This window comes from Centroberyx gerrardi, chromosome 14 (genome assembly GCF_048128805.1).
Source record: "Centroberyx gerrardi isolate f3 chromosome 14, fCenGer3.hap1.cur.20231027, whole genome shotgun sequence".
Lineage (NCBI taxonomy): Eukaryota > Metazoa > Chordata > Actinopteri > Beryciformes > Berycidae > Centroberyx > Centroberyx gerrardi.
The window spans coordinates 1-12,500 of record NC_136010.1 but is presented as its reverse complement, the minus strand read 5'-3'; positions in this window follow the sequence as shown (position 1 = coordinate 12,500).

Below are 12,500 nucleotides of genomic sequence, written 5' to 3'. Positions count from 1 at the left end.
CAGAGAGAGAGTGAGACAGAGAGAGACAGAGAGAGAGAGAGAGAGAGAGAGAGAGAGAGAGAGAGAGAGGGCAGGGCCTACTATAGCATTAGAAGTTCACTAAAATTCAACCCTCCAATTAAAATTTGGCTAAAACTATTCAGCAATGTAATTCAGCCCATCCTTATGTATGGAAGTGAAGTGTGGGGCCTCTAATTAACCAGAGGCACACATCATGGGACACAACACCCACAGAAAGATTTCAGCTTCAGTTCTCTAAGGAAATCCTCCAGGTCCACAGAAACTGTCCAGACCATGTAGAGCAGAGCTGGGAAACTTCCCTCTCTCTCTCTCCACATGATAAAAAGATCAATTCAATTCCAGGTTCACTTGGCACAAGCTGATCCTGATTCATATCATCACAGAGCCTTTATAAGTACCAGCCTCTGCCCAGAGACAGACCCTCTGAGAAACATAATAATAATAATAATAATAATAATAATAATAATACATTAGACTTGTATAGCACTTTTCTAGGTACTCAAAGACGCTTCACATACAGGGTAAAATCATTTAATAGGTACATTTATAATAATAAAAAATAAAAGACAAGAATAAAAGTAGGTAGTTAAAAACTAGAGGAATCATGAGATGGAGGGAAGGGAGAGGAGGTTAACAGGTGAAAGCAAGTTTGAAGAGGTGAGTTTTGAGGGCCTGTTTGAAAGATGGTAGGGTGTTAGCCTGTCGGATGTGGATGGGGAGGGCGTTCCAGAGGGAGAGTGCAGCAACTGAAAAGGCCCTGTCACCCCAGGTCCGGAGCTTGGTCCTGGTGGTCTTTAGGGTGGTTGCGTCCGCGGACCTGAGGCATCGGGTAGGGGTGTGGCGGGGGATGAGGTCGGAGAGGTATGGAGGGGCCAGGTTGTGTATGGCTTTGTAGGTGGTGAGTAGTATTTTAAAGTCAATCCTATGTTTAACCGGGAGCCAGTGGAGGTTGTGAAGGACAGGGAGAACAAGAGAGAAACCAAGACCTCAAACACCAAGACCTCCATCACCTCTCCAAAACTCATCTGAAAACAATAGACAAGGAAAACAAAACTATTTACATTGACAATTGGCAAAATGAAACAAAATCCATCAAAAAATTAGAATGCTATTGTTTATTGAATAGAGAATATTCTCTAGCAGAGTATCTGGTAAGCGTAAAAAACCCCAAACAGAGACACACATTAACAATTTACAGACTCAGCAACCATCAACTAGAGACTGAAAAAGGTCGTCATAAGAAGGAATGGAAGCCCAGAGAACTGAGAGTCTGTCAACACTGTTCATCAGGGGAAATAGAAACTGATTTTCTCCTCTTCTGCCCCCTGAACCAGACTGTCAGACGGTCTTCCTGCAGCAGGTTAAACTGAACCAGACTGTCAGACGGTTTTCCTGCAGCAGGTTAAACTGAACCAGACTGTCAGACGGCCTTCCTCCTTCCTGCAGCAGATTCAACTGGACCAGACTGTCAGACGGTTTTCCTGCAGCAGGTTAAACTGAACCAGACTGTCAGACGGCCTTCCTCCTTCCTGCAGCAGATTCAACTGGACCAGACTGTCAGACGGTCTTCCTGCAGCAGGTTAAACTGAACCAGACTGTCAGACGGTCTTCCTGCAGCAGGTTAAACTGAACCAGACTGTCAGACGGTCTTCCTGCAGCAGGTTAAACTGGACCAGACTGTCAGACGGCCTTCCTCCTTCCTGCAGCAGATTCAACTGGACCAGACTGTCAGACGGTCTTCCTGCAGCGGGTTCAACTGGACCAGACTGTCAGACGGTCTTCCTGCAGCAGGTTAAACTGGACTAGACTGTCAGACGGTCTTCTTGCAGCAGGTTAAACTGAACCAGACTGTCAGACGGTCTTCCTGCAGCAGGTTAAACTGGACCAGACTGTCAGATGGTCTTCCTCCTTCCTGCAGCAGGTTGAACTGGACCAGACTGTCAGACGGCCTTCCTCCTTCCTGCAGCAGGTTCAACTGGACCAGACTGTCAGACGGTCTTCCTGCAGCGGGTTCAACTGGACCAGACTGTCAGACGGTCTTCCTGCAGCAGGTTAAACTGGACTAGACTGTCAGACGGTCTTCCTGCAGCAGGTTAAACTGGACCAGACTGTCAGACGGTCTTCCTGCAGCAGGTTAAACTGGACCAGACTGTCAGATGGTCTTCCTACTTGCTGCAGCAGGTTAAACTGGACCAGACTGTCAGACGGTCTTCCTGCAGCAGGTTCAACTGGACCAGACTGTCAGATGGTCTTCCTACTTGCTGCAGCGGGTTAAACTGGACCAGACTGTCAGACGGTCTTCCTCCTTCCTGCAGCAGGTTCAACTGGACCAGACTGTCAGACGGTCTTCCTGCAGCGGGTTCAACCGGACCAGACTGTCAGACGGTCTTCCTGCAGCGGGTTCAACCGGACCAGACTGTCAGACGGTCTTCCTGCAGCGGGTTCAACCGGACCAGACTGTCAGACGGTCTTCCTGCAGCAGGTTAAAGCAGCAGACTCGTCATATCAGGAAAAACATGTGATGAACTGATGAAACTCTGTTTAGGAGAAGAACCACAACTTACACACTTAGCTACACAACATGCAACACTCTGCCATGATATTTGAGAAAAAATTTATGTTAATTAGAACTTCCTGAATATTGTAACACTATGTAGTTACATTTCACATTTATGACCATTGTTAGTAGATTTTGATTATTTACTTTGTAATTTGTCATTTTATTTTTATTTTTTTTAATACAAGACATTAGATTGCATTGAATAAAATTACCTAATTGTGCCTTCTTTTACAAATTTTACATATTTTATGTACGTGTATGTATGTATGTGTATGTATGTATATACGTGTGTATATGCGTATGTTTATGTGTATGTGTATACGTACACTATATATAATTGTTCATTGTTCTGCTTTGGCAATAACAGTTGATTACCATTCATGCCAATAAAGCTTATTTGATTTGATTTGAGAGAGAGAGAGAGAGAGAGAGAGAGAGAGAGAGACAGAGAGAGAGAGAGAGAGACAGAGAGAGAGAGACAGAGACAGAGAGAGAGACAGAGAGACAGAGAGAGAGACAGAGGGAGAGAGAGAGAGACAGAGAGAGAGACAGAGAGAGAGAGAGAGAGAGACAGAGAGAGACAGAGAGAGAGAGACAGAGAGAGAGAGAGACAGAGACAGAGACAGAGACAGAGAGAGAGACAGAGGGAGAGAGAGAGAGAGACAGAGAGAGAGAGAGAGAGAGAGACAGAGAGAGAGAGACAGAGACAGAGAGAGAGACAGAGAGACAGAGAGAGAGACAGAGGGAGAGAGAGAGAGAGACAGAGAGAGAGAGACAGAGAGAGAGAGAGAGAGACAGAGAGAGACAGAGAGAGAGAGAGAGAGACAGAGAGAGAGAGAGACAGAGAGAGAGACAGAGAGAGAGAGAGAGAGAAAGAGGGAGAGACAGAGGGAGAGAGAGAGAGAGAGAGAGACAGAGAGAGACAGAGAGAGAGACAGAGAGAGACAGAGACAGAGAGAGACAGAGACAGAGAGAGAGAGAGACAGAGAGAGAGAGAGACAGAGAGACATTTGTTCTCTTTTTATTAAATGATTGATTGTTTAGAAAGACAAAGTGACAAAGTGTTTCTGTAAGTTATTGTGAGTGGAACAGGAAGAATCGAATCAAATCTTGTTCATATCGCTGCTTCAAATCCTTTAATTGTCCTTGAGTTTCGTTTAGGGGAAATGCATTATGGGAAATCCGACAGGATGTGATACTCAATGGTTCAGGGTTCAGACCGGTTCAGACTGAGGTGGATGGGCGAGTCTCTCTCTGACATGATGGAATAATAAACAAATAATGATAAATAAACAAAAAATAAGATAGATAAGTAAGTAAATAAGAAAGATAAGATAGCACTTTATTAATCCCCTTGGGGAAATTCAGGTGCCACAGCAGCAAGTGGCAGAACAGTACCACGGGGGGGGGCGGGGCTCTGAGGGGCTAGGGTCCAGGTCTGAGGGCGGTTCTCCAGGATGGAGGTGATCTTCCCCTTCATCCTCCTCTCTGCCTCCAGACTGTCCAGTTTGAGTCCAACAGCAGAGCCGGCCTTCCTCACCAGCTTGTTCAGTCTGTTGGCTTCTGCTGCCTTGATGCCGCCTCCAAGCACACCACAGAAGAAGAAGAGACTGGCTGCTACAGACCGGTAGAACATCTGCAGCAGTCTGTTGCACACGTTGAAGGACCTGAGTCTCCTCAGGAGGAACAGCTGCTCTGTGCTTTCCTGCAGAGCCTCGGTGTCCGACCAGTCCAGTTTGTTGTTGAGCTGCACTCCTAGGAACCGATAGGAGTTCACCATCTCCACCTCCTCCCCCTGGATGGTGACGGGGTTTGGGGGCTTCCTGCTCCTTCTGAAGTCCACCACCAGCTCCTTGGTCTTCGTGACATTGAGCTGGAGGTGTTGTTGTCGCTCTCCACCAGCTCTCTGTGTTCCTCCTCATTGTCCTCCGTGATGCAGCCGACAGGAGGAGTCGTCAGAGAACTTCTGTAGGTGGAACGGTCCAGAGTTGAAGCGGAAGTCTGAGGTGTAGAGGGTGAAAAGAAATGGTGACAGTACAGTTCCTTGGGGTGCGCCGGTGTTGCCCACCACCTCGTCTGACAGGCTGCGGCCTGCCGGTGAGGTAGTCCGTAATCCAGTCCACAAGGTTTTGGTCTACCTGCATCTCTGAGAGCTTCTCTGCCAGCAGGAGGCCGGATGGTGTTGAAGGCACTGGAGAAGTCAAAGAACATGATTCTCACAGCGCCCCCTGGCCTCTCCAGGGTGATGGCGCTAGTTTATATATGTATAGTTTTATAATAAAGAGGAAAAGAGAAGAATGACAGAGAGAGAGAGAGAGAGCGAGAGACAGAGAGAGAGACAGAGACAGAGAGAGAGAGAGAGAGACAGAGGGGGGTAAATCTTTTCTCCAGATGTCTCTCTGTCTCTATAGAGAAATCTCATGATGACATTAACATCACTGCTGCTGGAGAGAATCAAAAAGACGAAAACAAGCCAACTGTCTCACCGACTGTCTCACTGAAAGGGTGACTTCAGGGTGGACAAAGGCCAACGTAACAAACAAAACAATTCTAACTGGGAAGTAACCAATGTAACCTCATGAAAACAAAGAAACCAAATGACAACAACTTACCTCCCTAACTAACATAAACATGAGAAAATAAGGTTAACCAAACTGGCAGTCCACCCCTATTAACTCCAAAAGAAGGGCACAAAACCACGATTAGACAACATCAGGATCAGAAATGTGTCCAGTTGGGAGAGGAGGGAGATGGGAGATGCCCCTGCGCAGCGGCGACGCCATCTTGGCTCTTTATATAGCAGACTTCCTTTTGAAGCAGCCAATCACCTGCCGGAACTGGAAGCTGATCCACCAATCACCTCCTTGTCCTCGCACACACCTATTTACATAATACAGACACACACACATCTAACAAAAATTACGACCACAGTCGTAACACCCCCTTTCCCAAGAATTGAACATCCCCCTATAATGTTCAATTCAAGAGAAATTTAGGAAGATCTGGACAAAGCATCGGCGATTACATTTTCTGTGCCTTTCTTATGAAAAATCTGCAGGTTAAAATCCTGCAGAAAAAGGGACCAGCGCATAAGCCTCTGGTTAGAGTTGTGCATCTGACCGAGAAACACACAAAGGGTTGTGGTCAGTAAAGACTTGAACTGGACCCAAGGTTAGGGGTCCAGTTCAGTATTCTGTAGGGCAAGCAGCAGAGCGAGAGCTTCCTTTTCGATGGTGCTATAGTTTAGCTGATGTTTGTTAAACTTTTTGGAAAAGTAGCAGATAGGATGATCAATGGCCTGCTCGTCTTCCTGCAGAAGAACAGCACCTGCGCCACATGCACTCGCATCTATCTCTAATTTGAAAGGGCGTGTGAAGTTGGGCGCAGCGAGGACGAGTGCACTACACAGCAAAGCCTTAGCTGATTCAAAAGCAGCCTGGCAAGCGGGGGACCAAACAAAGCTTTTTGAAGGACTAACAAGTCCTGTGAGAGGAGCCACCACATCAGAGAAATTTCTGCAAAATCCCTGATAATAATCACACATTCCAAGAAAACGACGTAATGCTTTTTTTGACTGTGGGACTGGGAAATCGATAACTGCCTGCACTTTTGCTGCTACCGGACGCACCTGCCCTTGTCCCACCTGTTTACCCAAATAGGTTACAGTGCCCTTGCCAAATTCACACTTTGCGAGGTTTAGGGTAAGGGAGGCCTCGCGGAGACGGCTGAAAATGACTGACAGTGTTTTTAGATGGTCGGACCAGGTAGGGGAGCAGGCAACCACGTCATCTAAATATGCTTCACAATTTTTCACTCCAGCCAGAACGTTATGCATGAGGAACTGGAACGTGGCGGGAGCGTTGCACAACCCAAATGGCATAGCGGTATATTGGAGGAAATTATCGGGTGTGACGAAAGCGGATATTTCTGAGGCCCGTGGCGTTAAGGGAACTTGCCAGTAACCTTTTAACAGGCCCAGCTTGGTTACAAATTTGGCTGAGTCTACTCTGTCTATACAGTCCTCCATCCCAGGGAGGGGAAACGAATCCGGTTTTGTAATGGAATTGACTTTTCTGTAGTCATTGCAGAAACGAGGAGTGTTGTCGGATTTCGGGACTAAGACACAGGGAGAGCTCCACGCACTAGTACTGGGAATAGCCAATCCATGTTCAATAAGATAGCTCACCTCTTGCTGCATCATGGCCCTTTTGGTTGGATTAACCCTGTATGCATGCTGCTTAATGGGTTTATGGCCCTCCACATCGATGTCATGAAACAAAACAGTAGTTTGTCGGGGATGTTCAGAGAAAAGTAACAAATTATCCTCAATCAAATAAATAATATCTGCACGAGCAGCATCGGACAGATGAGCCAAGAAAGATTCCAAGTTACTCAGTACTTCTGAATTTCTCAAGCGAGCGACTGGCATCGAACCACTTTTTTCTGTTAACCCGTCATCAGAGGGATAATACTGAGGAGGAGCGGCACACACGGATGCCACCGGCGCAGCAGGAGGTGGCTGAGGGGCACTCTCTCTGGAAAAGTAATGTTTAAGCATATTGACATGACATACTCTGGATTTTCTTTTCCGATCTGGGGTTAGAACAACATAATCTGTATCACTGATTTTTCGTTCCACCACGTATGGACCTGAAAACCGGGATTGTAGGCTGGATCCTGGTAACGGAAGCAGCACCAGAACTTTTTCACCTGGTTGGAAAGCTCTGAGCACAGACTTTTTATCGTAATGACGTTTCATTTTGGATTGAGCCTGTGCCAGATTTTCACGGGCCAACTGACATGCATGATGGAGATGCTCACGGAAAGTATTAAAATAATCCAGCACATTATGCTCAATTTTGGGCGACTCTGACAACCATTTTTCTTTGAGGGGCCGGAGGGGACCGCGCACTATATGGCCGAACACAAGATCACAGGGACTGAAGCCTAAGGATACCTGAGGGGCTTCTGTCATGGCAAAGAGCAAAAGAGGGAGACCCTCATCCCACTCTGTTGGACTCTAGGCAGAATTTTCGCAGCATGGATTTGAGCGTCTGATGGAACCTTTCCAGTGCACCTTGAGACTCTGGATGGTAAGGACTTGACTTTTTGTGTTTAATTTTGAGCTCCGTCATAACCTGTGAGGATACCTTTGACATAAAATTTGTGCCTTGGTCAGTTTGAATAGTTTTAGGTAAACCAAAGGTTGAGAAGAATTTAGTGAGGGCTTTGACAACGGGTCTAGCTTTTAGAGTGCGTAATGGGATGGCCTCAGGATACCACGTAGCAGCACACATCACAGTTAGAATATACTGATGTCCAGATTTAGTTTTCGGCAGCGGGCCCACGCAGTCTAATAACACTCTTTCAAACGGCTCCCCAAGCACCGGGATTGGATGCAGGGGGTCCCGTGGGACAGGTTGATTGGGCTTCCCCACAACTTGACGTGTGACAGGAGCGGCAGTACTTCGCTACATCTGTTTTTAATCCGGGCCAAAAGAAATTACGCAACACACGGTGGTAGGTTTTCTTAACACCAAGGTGTCCAGCTAAGCTGAAGTCATGTGCGAGACTGAGTACTTGTGGTCAGTATTCTTTTGGCACTACCACCTGGTTAACAATATTTAACTCACTGGAATCAGGGCTCCACTTTCTCATCAGAACACCATTTTCGAGGAAAAAAACAACAGGTGGTTGATTTCCCTCGGCGACTACGGCAGAGAACAGGCACAGAGCTAAGGATGGGTCATTTTGCTGAGCATTCTTCAACATTTCTCTGGTCACATTTAAACTCAGCTCTGCCTCAGCAGAGAACAGATCAGACTCATTTGCACATTTTGACACTTTCTCACTCTCAGGAGTGGGGGAAACTAAATGGGAGAGCTCACTCTCATCTAATGTATCCATAAATGACTCAGACAGATCCACAGCTTTACCCAATCTACGAGCCTGTGCACACGTAATTGCACAGGGAACACATTTGGCACAGATGAGGCAGGGGGGGCGGATGCGGGCGCAGCAGAAACGGAACGTCGACAACTTCGGGTGGAGGAAACACTTTTCCTCCGGCTAAATCGTTACCTAAAATGAACGAGACACCACTGATCGGAAACCGTGGACGCACGGCTACTTTAACATGTCCTGTCACGAGGGGCGAATGCAAATGCACCATATGTAGTGGGACTCTAAGTACATTCATTTTAATGCCCCACACTAGCATATCAGTTACACAAGGTCTCGGTCGAAAGTGACAGAACACTATCTAACATAAACGAGTGGTAGGCAGCTGTATCTCTAAGGATTGTTACCGGCACCTTATCTTTTTCCTCACCGGTCAAAGAAACGAAGCCCTGAGAAATAAACGGCTTGAAACGGGGATCCACCTCTACATTAAACTCAGGTTCAGGCTCAGGTTCGGAGAGCAGTCCAGGTGGAGACGCGGTTTTTATCAAACCCACACCAGCGGGAGCTTTAGTGGTTTTAGGTTGTCCTTTTCTTTTAAGAACTGGACAGACAGCGATCAAATGGCCTGTCTCAAGGCAATAGAAGCACTTGCGGCTCTCACCAATTGCTGGTGATGCGGTTTTACATGCAAACTTTGGCGACTTGATTTTTCGTTCAGGCATTACATTCAGGCCACGAGATGCCGGCATAGAGAACACGCTCTTATGAGTTAAAATTAACTCATTGGCCAGGACGGCTGCTTTAGTTACGGATGTCACTTTTTGCTCATTTAAGTAGACAACTATTCGCTCTGGCAAACATTTTTTAAATTCCTCCAGCAAGACTACCTCCCTCATCTCCTCTACGGTTTTTACATTACATGCCTGGCACCATTTATTGAACAAAACACTCAACACGCAAATTCCACATATGTCTGGTTGGCAGTTTTATCACTATTACTAAATTTCTGTTGATAAGCTTCAGGAACAAGTTCATAAGCCTGCAACACAGTTTTCTTTGAAGTCTTATAGTCTAGACTCTGCTCAATCGACAAACTTGCACAGACTTCTTGGGCTTTCCCCACAAGTTTACACTGTAACAAAACTCCCTGGGCCAGTTTAATGCAGCAGCTATGCGCTCGAAAGCGCTGAAATAAGAGTCAACTTCGGACTCACGGAACGGAGGGACTAACGCTATGTGTTTACTCATATCAAACCCAGCAGGAGCAGAGACAGTGCTTTGGTTAATAGACACTGGGGTGGAGGCAACAGGTGCTCCTCTTTCAAGCTCAAGAGCCCTGACATGGAGGTGCATCGCTTGCACTTCAAGCTCTTTATTTTTGGTCTCCACCTCCTTTATCCAGAGGGCTAAGTGAAGATCCTCTGTGGACACACCTACAGAAGGATCAGAGGCAGCGTTGCCAGATGTACGATAATTTTGCCCTCTGTACGATGTACGATCAATAATGCCAAAAGTCCCATAATGTACGATAATTTGATCATTTTGTGACACTTAGTATGAGTAGTTGTAATCAGTCTATGCTATCGGATAGTAAAATATGGATCCTACGTCTGTGTTTACACATCTCTTCTCACGTGACGTCTTTCCAGCCAATCATGCTTGTTATGATGATGAACGTGAGTCCTGTGATGTGAACGTGAGTCACCTTCACATCACAACAAGCATGATTGGCTGGCTGGCTCGCTCATTTGAAGAGAGTTTACGGGGGACACATTTGTGTAACGGTAACAGAGTAACATGTGATATGCCGATGAGTAGAGGTCCGCTGTGAATCCGTACTGATGCCACAGCCCAGAGTGACTGGAGAACGCTACACACTAAGAAATCACGGTTACAGACACATTGAGTAGCTTATTTGAAGATTGCACAACAGTAGGCTCTTGTTCTCTTGGTTATGACTCGCGTACGATAATTTTCCTCAAAATACGATAATTTTAAGCCTCTGGTACGATACTTTAACATTTCCCATCTGGCAACGCTGATCAGAGGCCGGTTCAGGCTCCACACCAGCGGCGAGCACGCCAGCAACCTCCGCCACTTTCGCATCCGCCACCTGTGCGGCTCCCTCCGCCTCACCTGCAGCCACCGCTAATGAGGGTAGCACACCTTTCTCCACCAACTTTTCACATAGAGCATGTCTTAGCTCTGCTTTCCGGGCACCGTAAAGCACATGCACTTCATAACAGTTGGCCACAATTAACAAATCTGCTTTTTTGCATCTTTCAATTTTTTCCCAAGAAGGGCTGGTCACAAAATCGTCCAGTGAAAACTCCATAATTATTTCCCCACACACCAAAGAAAACTGCCAACCAGAAGAAAAACTACTCACCAAACTTACCACGAATCGAAGCGAGAAAAGAAACCGGACGAGCCCCCAATTCATGTTATGCCCAGTCTAGGGGTGTCTAAGAAACAACATGAATAAGCCCCATCTTCCCCAAGTCCCAAGCAGCCACGAAGACAAATAGTTCAATATAAAGAAAGTGGGTTTATTTACAAGATTAAACACGATTAGACAACATCAGGATCAGAAGTGTGGCTGGTTGGGAGAGGAGGGAGATGGGAGATGCCCCTGCGCAGCGGCAACGCCTTCTTGGCTCTTTATATAGCAGACTTCCTCTTGAAGCAGCCAATCACCTGCCGGAGCTGGAAGCTGATCCACCAATCACCTCCTTGTCCTCGCACACACCTACTTACATAATACAGACACACACACATCTAACAAAAATTACAACCACAGTCGTATCATTCAGTGTTTCAGTGTTTCAGTGTTTTAGTGTTTCAGTGTTTCAGTGTTTCAGTGTTTTAGTGTTTCAGTGTTTTAGTGTTTCAGTGTTTTAGTGTTTAAGTGTTTCAGTGTTTCAGTGTTTTAGTGTGTCAGTGTTTCAGTGTTTCAGTGTTTCAGTGTTTCAGTGTTTCAGTGTTTCAGTGTTTTAGTGTTTCAGTGTTTCAGTGTTTCAGTGTTTTAGTGTTTCAGTGTTTTAGTGTTTCAGTGTTTTAGTGTTTAAGTGTTTCAGTGTTTCAGTGTTTTAGTGTGTCAGTGTTTCAGTGTTTCAGTGTTTTAGTGTTTCAGTGTTTCACCTGCACTGGCTGTGGAAACAGTAAACATCTATTCTATACAGTCTGTTTACACTGCGGAGAGATCTCAGCTGGTACAGAGACGCAGAAAATCGTCTCTTTTCCAAACTTTGCTTTTACATCATCATGAGCACACTGTAGAGAGAGAGACACACACACACACACACACACACACACACTCGACACCGATCAGGAACCATCAGTAACTCCGGTTGTTATAAACAGGAAGAGCAGCATCACATCCAGCAGATAAAGTTTAATCTGGAGTTTCACACACACACACACACACACACACACACACACGCACACACACACACACACACACCCTCAGTCTGCTGCCTGATCCCAACAGACAGTTCTTAGGAAATCATTTGTTCCTCCAGCAGGAAGCAGCAGAACCTTGAACCTGTCATCATGTGTTTCATCATCAGGAAGGTCAGAGGTCACCGAGCCATGCAGGAGGTCTGGTTGTTCCCAGAATCCTCTTGGCTGTTGTTCATGGGTTCCTAACGGCCCGGTGGACGGCACGGTGGCTCAGTGGTTAGCACTGTTGCCTCACAGCAAGAAGGTCCTGGGTTCGAACCCCGGTCCGTCCCAGGTCCTTTCTGTGTGGAATTTGCATGTTCTCCCCGTGTTTGTGTGATTTCTGCCAGGTGCTCCGGTTCCTCCCACCTTCAAAGACATGTATGTTAGGGTTAATACTCCTGTCACGGCCCCTGACCAAGGCACTGGCAAAAGAACTGGAGTTGGTCCCCGGGCGCTGTACTGCGGCCGCCCACTGCTCCTAGTGTGTGTATAGGATGGGTCAAATGCAAATTTGACCCACCCCACGGGGATAATAAAGTATACAAAAAAAAAAAAAACTGAGTGAAATGAC